The sequence below is a fragment of the Sciurus carolinensis genome, chromosome 8 (genome assembly GCF_902686445.1).
Source record: "Sciurus carolinensis chromosome 8, mSciCar1.2, whole genome shotgun sequence".
In the NCBI taxonomy this organism is placed as follows: Eukaryota; Metazoa; Chordata; class Mammalia; order Rodentia; family Sciuridae; genus Sciurus; species Sciurus carolinensis.
Window position 1 is genome coordinate 76,564,123 of NC_062220.1, and position 14,234 is coordinate 76,578,356.

At 34.4% G+C, this 14,234-nt stretch overlaps 1 protein-coding gene across 2 annotated transcripts in view; it reads right to left on the minus strand.

Annotated features, from left to right (window-relative positions):
* The window catches only part of Crppa (CDP-L-ribitol pyrophosphorylase A), a 322,232-nt gene that overhangs the window by 132,073 nt on the left and 175,925 nt on the right, over nucleotides 1-14,234 (minus strand). The gene's annotated exons all lie outside the window — the stretch shown is intronic.

Sequence of the window (14,234 nt, forward strand, 5' to 3'; positions counted from 1 at the left end):
GTCAAGTAAGATAAATATAGAATACATAAAAGCTATAAAATGCTCAATCCATAACCAAAAGAAAAGCAAATTTTTTTTTGGAAAATTATAAACACAAGGTTTTTCTGTCTTCTCAACAGCAAAAGACTAGACAATGAGACCAGTGGGATCACCTCCTAGCTCTGTTTCCCTACAAACTCATAAAGGTAGAATTTCAACTGTTTTACCAGGCAACATTGTTTATGGTGAAAATAACTCCTGTCCGGTGAGCCACCACCAGACTGGAAGAACTGTGAATGAACTCTAAACACCTGACCCACTATAGACGTAGTTTAGCTTATAAACAGGTGTTTGCGACCTAGACCTTCAGTACCGATAAACTATCGCAGGAGATGCTGGTTCCTCTTGGTAGCTAACGGCTTCTAATAGGGTGGCTCACACACCACCTTCTGAGATCTCCTCCCCCTCAGCCTTGAGCTGCCAAAAAATGGGATGCAGCTCCAACACTGAGGAGGTGAGATGAAGAGAAATACCTACCTGTACCCCTTATTTTTTCCTCCCCTATATTCTTTTAAATAGTTGAATAAGTGAGTACCACAAAGGCTGCTTGTTATCAATTTGAAGTATTTGACAGAATCAAAATTACTGTAGATGGGCTTGTAAACAAAAGCAGGCTAATTTAACAAACAAGACAATTCAGAAACTGTAGTCTTGCTAAGAACCCAAAGTCATCATACTGACTAAGGGTTTAAATTGCTCTCTTTAGCCAATAGTGTCAGATGACTACATATCATGACATAGAACAAGCTGGATTAAAGAATATCCGGCTATTTGTTAAAAGCCTCAAAGAACTATTTAACTTTAAAACTGAAAAGCTGCTTGTATTATTTAAATGCCAGGAAATGCAACTAGTCACCATGTTCTTTATAGTCTATACGAATGGAGTGCCCTGGAGTTTTGCAGTGTACAGCCTGGTCAACCTTACTGTTAGCCCACATAGATATGTAGGTAAACATTTCTTGTTTAGTACAAGTTTTTGCAACAAATTTTGAGTTCTGAAATGTCTCAAAGTAGGGGGAAAGAATTTGTAGGAAAATACCTCAAGGACTAGAATACACAAAACTTTTAATTTGTAATTATAGCCTCCAAAGATATTTAAAATGCACACAAAAGAATGAAAATGCTGGTAATATTAATTGAATAATACCACTGGAATCCAAGCTCTGCACAGTGAAGCTGTCTTGGAGGTTGGCACGGAGGAAGTATACCTACCCCCAGGAGCTAAGGCATCTCTCTGAGAGGTCATTACCTAGAACAGGTACAGCATTGAAATTTCCCTGCAGGAGTAAAGGCTTCTGCTTTCTAATGAGTCAGTCAAATTGAGGAGTTTTGCCATTTCATTTGAAGGTTATAATCAATGCTATTACTATTTTTCTGACTCCTCTTATCTAGAAAATTTGCCTGTGAACTGACATCCACCCCACATGGATCAAACGCCCACATTTACCAGTCACATAGAAGTTAATTTTTCACACAGAAACCCATGCCAAAGCAGAAACATCTAAGTTAAAATGAGGAACATAATAGTTTCTGGAGTTCCTTCACACTTATGAAATGTCTGAAGAGGGAATGGGAAGTTTTCACTTCAACTATAGATCTGTTAAGAAATAGCATACCCTAGTTCCTTGAAAAAAGTTCATGTCACTTGAAGATATCAGTAGACCAGTGCTGTTCTCCACAGATGGAAGAAAAGTATACAAAACTGAGTTCTAGGCAAGCTGTTTACACATCTAACCACATTATCCATGTTGTCCCATCGAACCAACTACTTAAACTATAGAAAACTGAGGAAACAGAAGACCATTACAGTCCCAACTGTGAATATTTGTACAGGCTCTGCACTGTGCTAGTTGATACAACTAACTTTAAACAAAATATGGGTACAGATCTGACCTCAGGAAATGTATCATCAATCAGGCAAACAAAATTCAAATGTGAAGAAGTAGAATGCATCTCCAAATTCTCTTTCACCCCAGCTGCAAAGCCCTGATGACATCATGTGAAACCAAAAGCAATTTCCAGTAGGTATTCTTCCTGACACTGTAAATCTTAAACACATAATACATGACATAGTGCTACTAAAGTTCAACCTCTAAAATACATCAACCACTTAGGAGTTTCAGGGGAAAAAAAATCAGTTGGCACAAAATCAATTTTAATTTTTAAAAACCAGGAAGGTTTATGCAACCACATCAGAGAGCTGCAAAATGACCGTGGTAAATGAGGAGAAATGTGTTTTTGCCCTAACAAAACAAACATACAGCCTAGACAGGTTCACATCCACTGAGATGGAGCAGAACATCTCCTCTGTGTTGAGTTCTACAGATGGGCTTACATTTACATTAAAGAGATATATTTTTTAGTCACTTTTTGCAGTTTGGTAATTCACATGGACATCACAGTAAAATGGTATCTCCCACTTAGCATGACCTTTCTAGCTGTTCTTTCTCATGCATGTTCATAAAAGACAAGGATACCCTTCAAAAATGAATCTCTGATTTCATTTGAATAAGAGGTACAAATTTACTGAAAAATAAATTTACTCAAATGGGCAAGCTGCTCTCAAACATTCCCATATGGTTAGCTTCATGGCTCTTTGGGTGGGTGAGGTTTCTGGCTCAGGATTTGGAAAAGGCTCCTCTACCTCCTGTGTCTTTACATTCGGTTCTACACATGCTTTAGATTTGTCTAGCAACCATTTAATATATTCCTGATCCCAGATGAATTCCAATTAATTTTTTACATTTTAAAATGTGATTTTTATTTGTATCGGCAGACAGGTTAATTAAAAGGCTATAATCAAACACTGAGCACAATATTCCTTACAACTCCATATTTAACACTTCTTATTCCAGAGTCCCTGTTCACAGGAAGGCCAGAGAAGAAAGGAAGGATTTGTGGTTTTAAGAGGAAATAGATTCTGTTTATTTGACTAAGAAGAAAGTCAATTTTTGAAGCTTACGTACATACCCAAATAATGCATTGATTAATGCCCACCAGAGAGGAAGGATAGACGATCAAAATGAAAGTTCTATTAATTATCAAATAAATGACTTAGGAACAATCAGTAGATAGACCAGGGAGATTCTTTGAATCCACAAACTAGGTACTGCAAAATCATCTACATATGTGTATAGAAAAGCAAATTGGGTGAATTAAGTTCAGCATGTTCAAAACATGGCTTTTCAAAAGAAGTATGAGCGAAATCTAATAACTGATGAAATTGGCCAATTAGCAACCAGATCAAAAGAATAGTTTATCTAAAGGATTGGAAAAACTTTTAGAAAAACTTTCATCCAGCTTCAACTATTTATGAATTGTATGGATTCTATTAATGAAAATTACTTTAATTTAATGAACTGTACTTTTAAAGAGTAAAAAGAACAAGCACATAATAGGGAACCACTTCACTAAAGAACAAGTTTAAATCAATGTCATTATGAAAGTCAACTCATAATTTTAATGAATAGAAACTAATTAAGTTAGAAGCTATCATAGAAACTAAGAGCAAATGTTTTTAACAACTCATTTATAAAACTTCACAAAATAAAGTATCATCAATACTAGTAGGTTGAGAGAAAAATGGCTTTTAGCAAAAGATAGTAAATAAGGAAAATAGCAGTTCACCTTAAAACATTAACCATGCAAGCTGGTCTGTGCATGTAGCTCAGTATCTAGTGCTTTCCTAAACATTTGTAAAGCCCTGGGTTGGATTCCCAGCACCTCAAAAACAAAACCTTGACCACAAAAGACTTAAATTCTTTTGATTTAAAGAATTAAAAAGTAAATGTATTATAATATCGATAGAAATATTACATTTCAGTACACATTTTCCTTCAGAGACACTTACCTGAAAGATTAGAAAAACAAAACCACAACTTGACACTTTAGTCAAGAGAAAAATATTACTTTAAAAACACTATTTTAAAAATCATAAAATAAAGCCAGGTGTGGTGGCACATGCCTGTAATCCCAGCAACTCAGGGGTCTGAGGCAGGAGGATCTCAAGCTCAAGGCCAGCCTCAGGATCTCAGCAAGGCCCTAAGTCAGTAATAAAATGAAAGTTCTCTATTTTTGTTTCTTCACAAGGTAGGTTCTCCTAGTAAAACTTTGTCATTGATGTGCAATTATTGTTGTATAATTATCTTAACATCTTCACCATCTATAACAAATCTTAGAATCAAAAGTAAAGTAATCTCGATAATTAATATGAAGCATTGATTTGTTTGGATATTTACCAAATATTAATTTTTTCTTTGAGAAAACTATCGGAGAAAATAAGTCACCAAAGTGAGAAATTACAAAAAAATCAGTCTTCAAAACTTTTTAGTTTACCATCTTTATGAAAACACTCCTATACTGCCCATAGTGTTACATATTCTTACAGAACACAGGTAAGTTGAAAATATCTAAGTTGAAAATGCACTTAACAAACCAAAGCTACCAAACATCATACCTTAGCAGCGCTAAACAACTTAGAATATTGTCTGCTTACCCTGTGACTGCATGGTTGAGTAGCAGCTGCAGTTTGCTACCATCCAACATTGCAATAGACTCTCATATGTGTATCACTAGCCAGGAAAGGGTAATTTCAAAAACTAAAGGATGGTGTCCACTGTAGGGGCGTTCAGACATGTTCAGTGTGGATGAGGGAAGGGATTTCTGTCAGAGGATGGTGCTGGCTATAAATTACTAATAAACTTATCTAATCAATAAGCACAAGAGTCAATATCTTTTCAAATGGAAGTGGGTGTGATGGATCGGGCCATGCCAGATCTGGCCTCCAACAAGATGAAGAAGCCCACCTCCACCTTTATAGTCACATAGGTAAAAGTGGCTCAGACCAGGAGGGGTTTCTTCTGTGAGGAACAGGATGGGGTGGAGTTAGGGAAGCCATTTGCTTAGAGAATTAGCATTTCCTCAGATGATAAGCCAACTCTGTACAGGGCCACCTACTCCCCGGCTGTCTGAAACAGTCTCTCTTCGCTGCCAGTTCCTAGGGGTCAGACCTCAGTATCCCATGACTCACTCAAGCCTGATTCTGCTAAACATGAACAGCTTTCCACAGTCCACTAAAGTTATCACTTTCACACAATTGTGAACTCAAAAATTCTCAAGCCGAACCATCTTAATTCAGGACTGTACATTTTACTGACTTGTCAAAAATTTCATTTTACTTAAAATTTATTGCTTAAGCAACAACTGATATTAAAGTTGCCTGAAACTCACCTATATCAGCATTGCATGATTTTTTGGAATAATGTATTTGGAGTTCACTTCACAAAGAGGCCTTGTGATTTAGGCCAACCACTGCAAAAGTGCACTTGAATTTAATACCTTGAATTTATAAGAATCAATCCTGATATGGGTACCTACATCTACTGATGATTTTTAATGTATATGTAATTAACGTGTTTAAAAGGAAAAATAATTTTCAAAGAGCTTTTTGAAAGAGAAGCTACCTGGATTACAGGGGGAGGTGGGAAGGTGTTTAAGGACATGACCAAGATGCTAAAATACAGGTATAGACTGTATATAAGCCATACTAAAATATAAATGCATTCTATGCCCTCTCTTAGATATAGCAATTATTATTTAATAATCTCAGTAACAGTTGTTTAATCTCAGAAATCAATGATTTCAATCTTTAAAAATTTTAGAACTTATGTGAACCAATCTATCCTGGAAGATGTCACATGTGTAGTTAAGAATGTGAATGCTGCAGATGTTGAAATGTTCTGTGTATGGTTGTTATATTCATTTGTGATGGAAAAGTTTAAAACTGGTGCTTCTTTGCAGATTTTGTCTAAGTGATCAGTTCATTGTTAAAAGTGATATGTTGCAGTCCCTTATTACCATACTACAATGTATCTCTCCATTGAGATCTATTTACTTTCTATATTTAGGGTTCTAATGTTGGTTACATATATATTTACAAATATTACATCATCCTACTAAATCATTAGTATATAATGCATCTTTTGTCTCTTCTTATTTTTTCAGTTAAAGTCTGTTTTATCTAAAAATAAGTATAGCTCCTCCTGCTCTTTCAGTTTCCATTTGCATGGAATATCTTTTTCTATCCCTTCATTTTTCAGTCTATCTTTATACACAAAGTGACTCTCTCATAGATGGTATAGAACATGGGCTTTTTTTTCATTCATTTTTATTGGATATTCATATTTTTTATATATTCATGTGTGTATATATATGTATACATATATAATGCATACATACAATGACTTAGAACATGTAGCTCACATATACCCTTTCAGAAGAAACATTTACATAGGAAAATTATGCAAAATAAAGAAAAAGTAAGAAAAGACAAAGTGGACAAACCAAGTATTCAGATGAAAGGAAATTTAATTGTTAGCTAATTACTTAGGATGGACTCAGCTACAAGTAGAAGAAAGCCCTACCACAGATACCTTGAACAATAAAGAAAATTTATTTAAAAAATCAGAAAGATCCTGACTAGGGAGACTCCCCAAAATTGGTTCAGTTTTGTCATCAAAAACCCAAGTCCTTTTCACCTTCCTACTATGTCCCCTTCTGAAAGACTCCCCTCAATATAAAAATGTTGGTCAATTCAGATATCCCATTTAACCAGGAACAAATTGAGCAGGGAAAGAAAAATGTAAATCGACAAATTCTGTTGGTACATATCAGAAGTAAAACTCAGTAAGCCCTATGAATAAAACTGACATTATTCAAATTCTACGATTGACATCATCATGATGAACAACGAAGAGATTAAAGACATACACCTTTGTTGTCAATAAGAGGAGAAACAGAGATTAAGGGAAATAATAATAATTCAAAAGTTAAATTAAAACACATTCCAAATCTAAGCACTTAATGAAAGGGTATGATGCCAACTCCTCAACAGGAAATCCAAAACTCTGATGGTCAGATAATTTACAACAATATTTGAATTACTCAATAGTTATTTTGGATTTATAATAGACAAACTAATCAATTTTCTACCTTTTGTTATTCTGATCATTAATTTGATATAGTTTGTAGATCAGTATTTAAGAAAAATCATTCTAAAATGTAAGTTTTCAAAGTACTTCTGTACAAATTTTTAAATAGGTCTCAAAATTGTTTCATTTTACACAAACAGACACTCTTCTAATTTCTATGAGACAACTGACTCAGTTTGACTTTCTGAAAAATTTAAAGATCTTGTCTTCCTTTTTCTACTAAACAGATATTTTCTCCTAGTTCAGGGGGGATAGAAGTTCAAGATCAAGGTGTCCACAGGTTTGGTTTCCCCCAAGGTCTCTTTATGTCCTTACAGATATCTGCTTTTGCTATATCTTTACTGTGGATGTCTGTATCCAAACTTCTTCTAAGGGCATACATATTGGATTAGGGTATTCCCTAAAGAGCACATTTTCTATGTACTTTTATTTTTTATTGACATAGTAATCACACATTTTTATGGGATACAGACATTTTCACACATGAACACATGTATAATAATCAGAACAGAGTAATTTTACTACCCTTTCATTACTCTGTTCTCAGAGTAATTTTTAACAGAGCATATGTTTCACCCCACTCATCATTACTTTGAGTTAGGAAAATTCAAAATCTTCACTACCTATTTTAAAATATTCATTTAGTGATCACCAGTTATCCTCTTCTATAGATTAGAATTTATTCTTCCTGTCCAACTTCACCCATATACCTGTTAATCATCCTATATCCATCTCCCCCTATCCTACACCTTTTCCACACTCTGGTATCTTCTGATGGAAGAATTCAATCATCTATTTTCATTCAAGATAAAAAAGGATTTACTACTGCCATTTTATTATTTTCTAGTTACAAGTCCTTCCTTTCTTGCTGCCTTACTTTGTGACTAAGTGATTTTCTCTAATAGCATATTTTGATTACTTGTTTTTTATTTTTTGTGCATCTACGGTAAGTTTTGGCTGTGTGGCTACCATGAGGCTAACACAAATCATCTTTTAACAGATTATCTTAAACTGCTGACAATTTAACTTTGATCACAAAAAATTAAAAGTCTATGCTTTTAACCCCACTTGAATTTTTGATGTCACAATTCACATCCTTTTATATTACATATCCCTTATTATAGGGTGTCAACCTTCAACATTCTTTCCAAAGATAAGTGATTTACACACCACCCTTAGATTTGAAGAGTATTCTAAATTTATATACTTCCACAAATAAGTTTTATACTTTCAGATTATTTTTGTTCTTGTTCATTAGCATTCTTTCCGTTTAAGGAATTCCCTTTTCTACCTCTTGAAGACAAGGCCTAGTGGTGATGAACTCAGCTTTTGCTTGCCCAGGAAGTGTTTATTTATGAAGGACAATTTTGCTGCGTATGGTATTCCTGGCTAGCAGGGTTCCTCCCCTGCTCATCACTTTGAATATATCAACCTATTGCTTCCTGGCGTTCCTCCCCTGCTCATCACTTTGAATATATCAACCTATTGCTTCCTGGCCTCAAGGTTTCTACTCAAAGGTTCTGTGTCTTGTATTGCAATTCCCTTAATGCCATTTGCTTTTCTTTCTTTCTTTTTTTTTTTTGTGCAGTTTCCAGGATCCTCTGTCTTTAATTTTTGACAGTTTAATTATAATGCTCTTGAGGATTTGAGGATAGTCATTTTTGGATTGAATATGACTAGAGGGTTTTTTAAAAATCTTCCTCTACCTGGATATTTTTCTTTCTTTATATGTAGGAAGTTTTCTGCTATTATGTCCTTAAATAAACTGTATACCCCTTTGTTATGATTTAGATCTGGCATGATCCTGAAAAAGCTTACGTGTTAAGAGTATGGTTCCCAGTGCAACAGGGTCCCAAGATGGGGTTTTTAGGTAGAGACTGAGCTCCAAACTACTCAGTGGACAAATCCATTGATAGCTGAATGGACTACTGGAAGGACAGACCTCACTGGAGGAAGTAGGTCACTTAGGGCATGCCCTGGAAGTGCTTATCTTTTCCTTGCCCCCAAATCACCTACTTGTCAGTTGCCATTAACTGAGAAGTTTTTTTCAGCTATGCCCTTCTGCCATGATGTTTCTGCAATGAAGTCAGTGAACCATGAGGTTGAGACCTCAGAAATCATGAGCAAAAAATCTTTTCCTCCTTTAAGTTGTCCTTGTCAGGTATTGTCATCCCAGCAATAAAAAGTTGGCTAATACACCCTTTATCTTTTTCTCCTTTTTAAACGTTTTCTGATGCCGCCCCATAAATCCCATTAATCGATCTTTATTCCTTTGAATTATTTCTCTAATTTTCTTTAAGTTCACTAAACTTCTTTCAAACCATTATTTTGAGTTCTTATCAGGTAATTCATACATCTCCATTTCTTTAGGTTACATCCCTGGCACTTTATTTTGACCATTTAGCGATGATATGTATTCCAAGTTGTTCTTGATCTTCATAGTTCTGCATCTATGTCTGTATATTTAAGAAAGTAGGTACTTCCTTAGATTCCAGTCCTCACAATCTGTCTTTCAGAATGTTCTGTGGTAGGCATAGCACTAGAACCAATGTAGTTGTCAGGGGTGCTGAAGTTTGCCTGCTGCGAGGGTCCTCAGGAGCTTATGCAACTGTTGTTGGCCCAGCAGTGGAACAGGCTGGAGATGCAAGGCAAAGTTCTATGCTTCATTCCTTTTCTTTCCACCAAGTAGAGGATATTTCTCTGTACTGTGCTGCCTGGGCTTGCAGGAAGGGTGATAAGGGTAATATAAAACTGTCATTCCCTACTGGCTTCAATATATCTTTTCTTACTACTGTGCTACAACCAGGTCTTGTGATCTCTCACACTGGTTTTCTTAATTTTCATGAAGGTATACTTCTGACTAGATAGTTGTACAAAGTGATATTTCTATGGAAAGATAACTCTAAGAGTCTTACTGTGCAATCTTGTTCTGCCTCTCCAGAACATTTCATCATTGCAAAAGGGCTACTGGACAGTACTTATCTAAAACAAAAGTTTATATAATATCATTACTTGTCATAAATCTTAAGTTTATCAACTCATGTGTCTGTATTACACAAAAATTTTCATTGCTGCCTAAATGTTACTATTCAAATTCCTGCTGTAAAAAATTTGTATCTAGAATATGCAAAGTTGGAATCTAAACTAAAAGTAACTGAACTTTTTATTAAATTGTAAAATACATTTTCTGAAAGTATGGGTGAAAATTGAATGAGATGAACAGTTTCCATATCTGTTCAAGTCAGACTGATAAAAGACACCAAATTTAATAAATGGTCTTATACTGAATATACTTATTAGTCCATCCTAAAAATCATAAAATACCATTTTTCTCTCATTCCCAACCCCCCCATATGATTACATGAATGGTATCAATCTACATTGTGTACAACCATAGAAACAAAATGATGTACCCCATTTGTGTACAATGAATCAAAATGCAGTTTGTAAAAAATTAAAAGTTAAATAATAAAAAAGAAATAACCAACAAGAAATAAAAGAGAACATGAATTTAAAAGAAAAAAAATCATAAAATACCTAAATGGATCAAATAGTTTCCAATTAATTGGATCCTAGAACAAAGATTTAAAAACAAAATATTGATAACACGAAATTATTCAACAAGGAAAAGTTCACAATGTTAGCAATTAAATAAATAACAAACAAGGGAAAAAATCAGAAAATATGAACTATTAGCAGGAGAAAAATCAATCATCAAAAACTCACACAGGTATTAGAATTAAAAAAAAAGACCTTAAAGCAATTATAACTGTGTTCCAGTTGCCCTAAAAAAATCTATAGAAAAGACAAAAATATATGAAAAAGTACAAAACTAAACACAAAGAGATCTGTAAGAAAGACTAATTCTAACTTCTGCTGATGAAAACCACATCTGAGATTCAAAAAGAAAAAAAAAAACTAAAAACCTAAAGGGAATCAACTAAATGGAATTAATGACAGGGATTATGCACTGCAACAAAGGAGTTTAGAGAATTTCAAAACCTAGCAACCGAAACTATTTAAAATAAAACAGATGAGATTTTTAAATTGTACAAATTGTTAAGATTGTTAATGAAATATGGATTGATTTCAAACAACTGATATACAGGCCAGTAGACTTACCAATAAAGTAGAAAAACAAAACAAAAACTGAAAATTTGCTGCAATTTTTCTAATGGGATTAAAATTGAAAATTCATGTATGACCACACCTTAAACATGCACAGACAAAACAATTCCAGACATAGAAAAAAGGAGAAAATTATGACCCACAGCAAAGAGATATGTATACCACTTGACTCTGACCCAGAACTAATAGGGATGGTGCAATTAGAAAGAATATTAAAACTTACTATAACTGCATACCATATATTAAGTTATACAGAGAAATGCAGACAATAGTTAAACCAAATTCTAGAGATGAAACTCTAATGCTTCAATTGAAAAACACACTAATTTTTTTAAAAATTCAAATCTGTCCATGTCTGTACACATAAAATGGCACAGTGCAGTACATCATCATAGCACATGTTCACGGAGTTCAATTAAATGACCAGAGAGAAGAAAGAAGTATGTGTTTGGCAGATGATTTCATGATAGCATAAGAGTTTAAGTTGAGCAACACTAAATGAAAGAGAAATCTATTCTATGGATATATCATCACCTTAGCAGTTATTGTAATTGTGAAGGTAACTTTTTAATTTTTTATTTATGATAAGACATACACTACTCAATTTCAGGCACGTGAATATACTTACTTGAACAAGATAATAAGACATTAAAAAATATGATATATATCTAACATCAGTTTATTGCATGATAAAAAGCACAGAAACAAAAAATTCAATTACTATCCATAATTTTTTATAGCAAATGTTGCACATATAACCTAAAAGATTAAATTAGTGTTCACTAGTTCAACTTTTTGTTTGCTTAATATAGTAACAGTCCATTTAGAATTCATTTTGGGACAAATTTAAAAGGATACCTCCTTTAAAAAATGAATGCCACTTCCTAAATTCAATTATGATTTTAAAATGAAAGCAATATTTTTCTAAAAGTCAAAATAAAAATTTTAAAAATTAAACTATATTAAAAAGTATGAATAACAAAAATCCAGATAGCAAAACTCAAAGTTTAAATTTATACACATCAGTGGCCTAAAAATTCAGGTAGAATTAGCAATACCTATTATCCTTAATATGAGGCATTAGGCATTCTAGATTATATTCCTGGCATCCATTAATTTCCTAAGGTCTCCATTATAATTTTGACATCACACAACCATGACCCTTTTGGAAGCTGCTTACAGGGACTGCAATCCTGATACTTTTCTTTGAAAACTTGGTAGAAACCTCTGTAACCCCATAATTCTTACATTTTGGATATCTGCAAATCCTGCATCTTTTGAAAGATACCAAGGTCAGCCACTGGACTGAGTTGTACAAGGTCCCACTTGACTCACAGTTGCAGTGGCTTCTGAATGCCTAGACTGCTTAATACAAGGAAAGGAATCCTGAGAAAACAATTCCCTGGACAGTCCTGTGTGAATGGGGTGCTCAGGGATACTCTTCTGGAATGATAATCTTTCAGACAACTTATATACATTGCCTGAAATGCTTGGGGTCTTGATGATTCCTGAGATGACTTCAAGGCATCTTTCCTATTGTCACAACTCAAAGTACTTGGCTTCACTTCGATTGTGCTCATCTCTTTAAAAGCCACACCCTTCAGTACAACACCATAATCATGCTCCATTTCTGGCCAAACTAAGTTTTTCACATCTTTCTGTTCTCTTTTTGCTCTACATTCTCACTGAAAATGGATAAAAGCAGCCAAAAATACTTAAGCCACTGCCCAAATACTGTGCTGCCTTGAAATATCCTCTACCAGAGAAAAGTAGTCCATCACTTTTAAACTCAGCTCCCCATAAAGTCTCAGGGCATGCACATAATGCCCTTGATTTCTTGATGAAGGTATAAAAAGTACAGTCTTGAGTCCAATTCCCAAAAAAAGGGTCCCATTCCATCTGAAACCTATGAGCACTACCTTTACTCTCTGGATTTGTATCCATATTCTAATCTTAGATGTCTTCACCAGAACTGCCCATGCTACACTTGTAGCATTCCAAACTTTCTCTAGACTGCTCCTTCAAAACTTTCCAATTCTTGCCATGAATAAATTTCGAAGACTTCTGAACCACATTGCCAGGTAGTCACAGCAACAATCAAATTCTCTGTACCATTTTTCTGTGTAAGACAACTTTCCATCACTATGATAAAGTAATTAGGCTCATGGCAATAAGAGGTTTTAGCCCACGACTGGTTGATTCCAATGCTTCTGGTACTGTGGCAAAGCAGTACATCATGCAAGAAAGTGGTGGAGGAAACTTGAGTATCTTCATGGCAATGAGGAGGCAAAAGATAGGATTGGGCTCTTCCCAATATTCCCTTGGAGTGCACACCACTAATGACCTAACTTCCTCCAACTGTACCCCATCTTTTAAAGCTTCTACCAACTACCAGTAATGGCAAAGTCTGGGGCCAAGTCTTTACACAGGCTTTTGTGGGAATTTCAAGAACAAATGATAGCATGTATTGTGTACGGCTGCTTTGGCACTCTAACAGAGCTGGATGGTTGCAACAAAGAATGTGTACAAAGGCTAAAATATTTACTACCTGGCTCTTAACAGGAAAAATTTTCTAATTCCTAATATAAAAAAGCTGTCTCAGATTTAGGCAAGGAAAGGACTTGAGTTCCCTGATGATTATTCTACCAAATGATTTTTAAGATCCTTTTCTCCTCTAATATTATATGTTTCTATTATTCAAAAATGGTAAGTATTCATATTACTCATGAATATTATGTGGTAAAGTGAAATGAGCACAAGGTTTATTTTTGAATGGAAGATAAGGGCATTTATGATAATCAACTCTTAGAATTTATTTGAGGATTATTATTTATTTGTTTTAAAAAGAATTTATTTGAGGATTATTATTTATTTGTTTTAAAAAGAAAGGAATGGTGATTCATTTTCTAAAGCATTCAATAATTGTGTTATGACTGACAGAGCTACATTAATAATATACATCATCAGGCAGCATTTGCCAGGAGGGTTCAGAAAATTATAAGTGTAGGGGGATGTTTCAGTTCTTCCAAATGATAAAAACAAGAAACACAAGATCATTGAATTCTCTTTGGTTGAGCA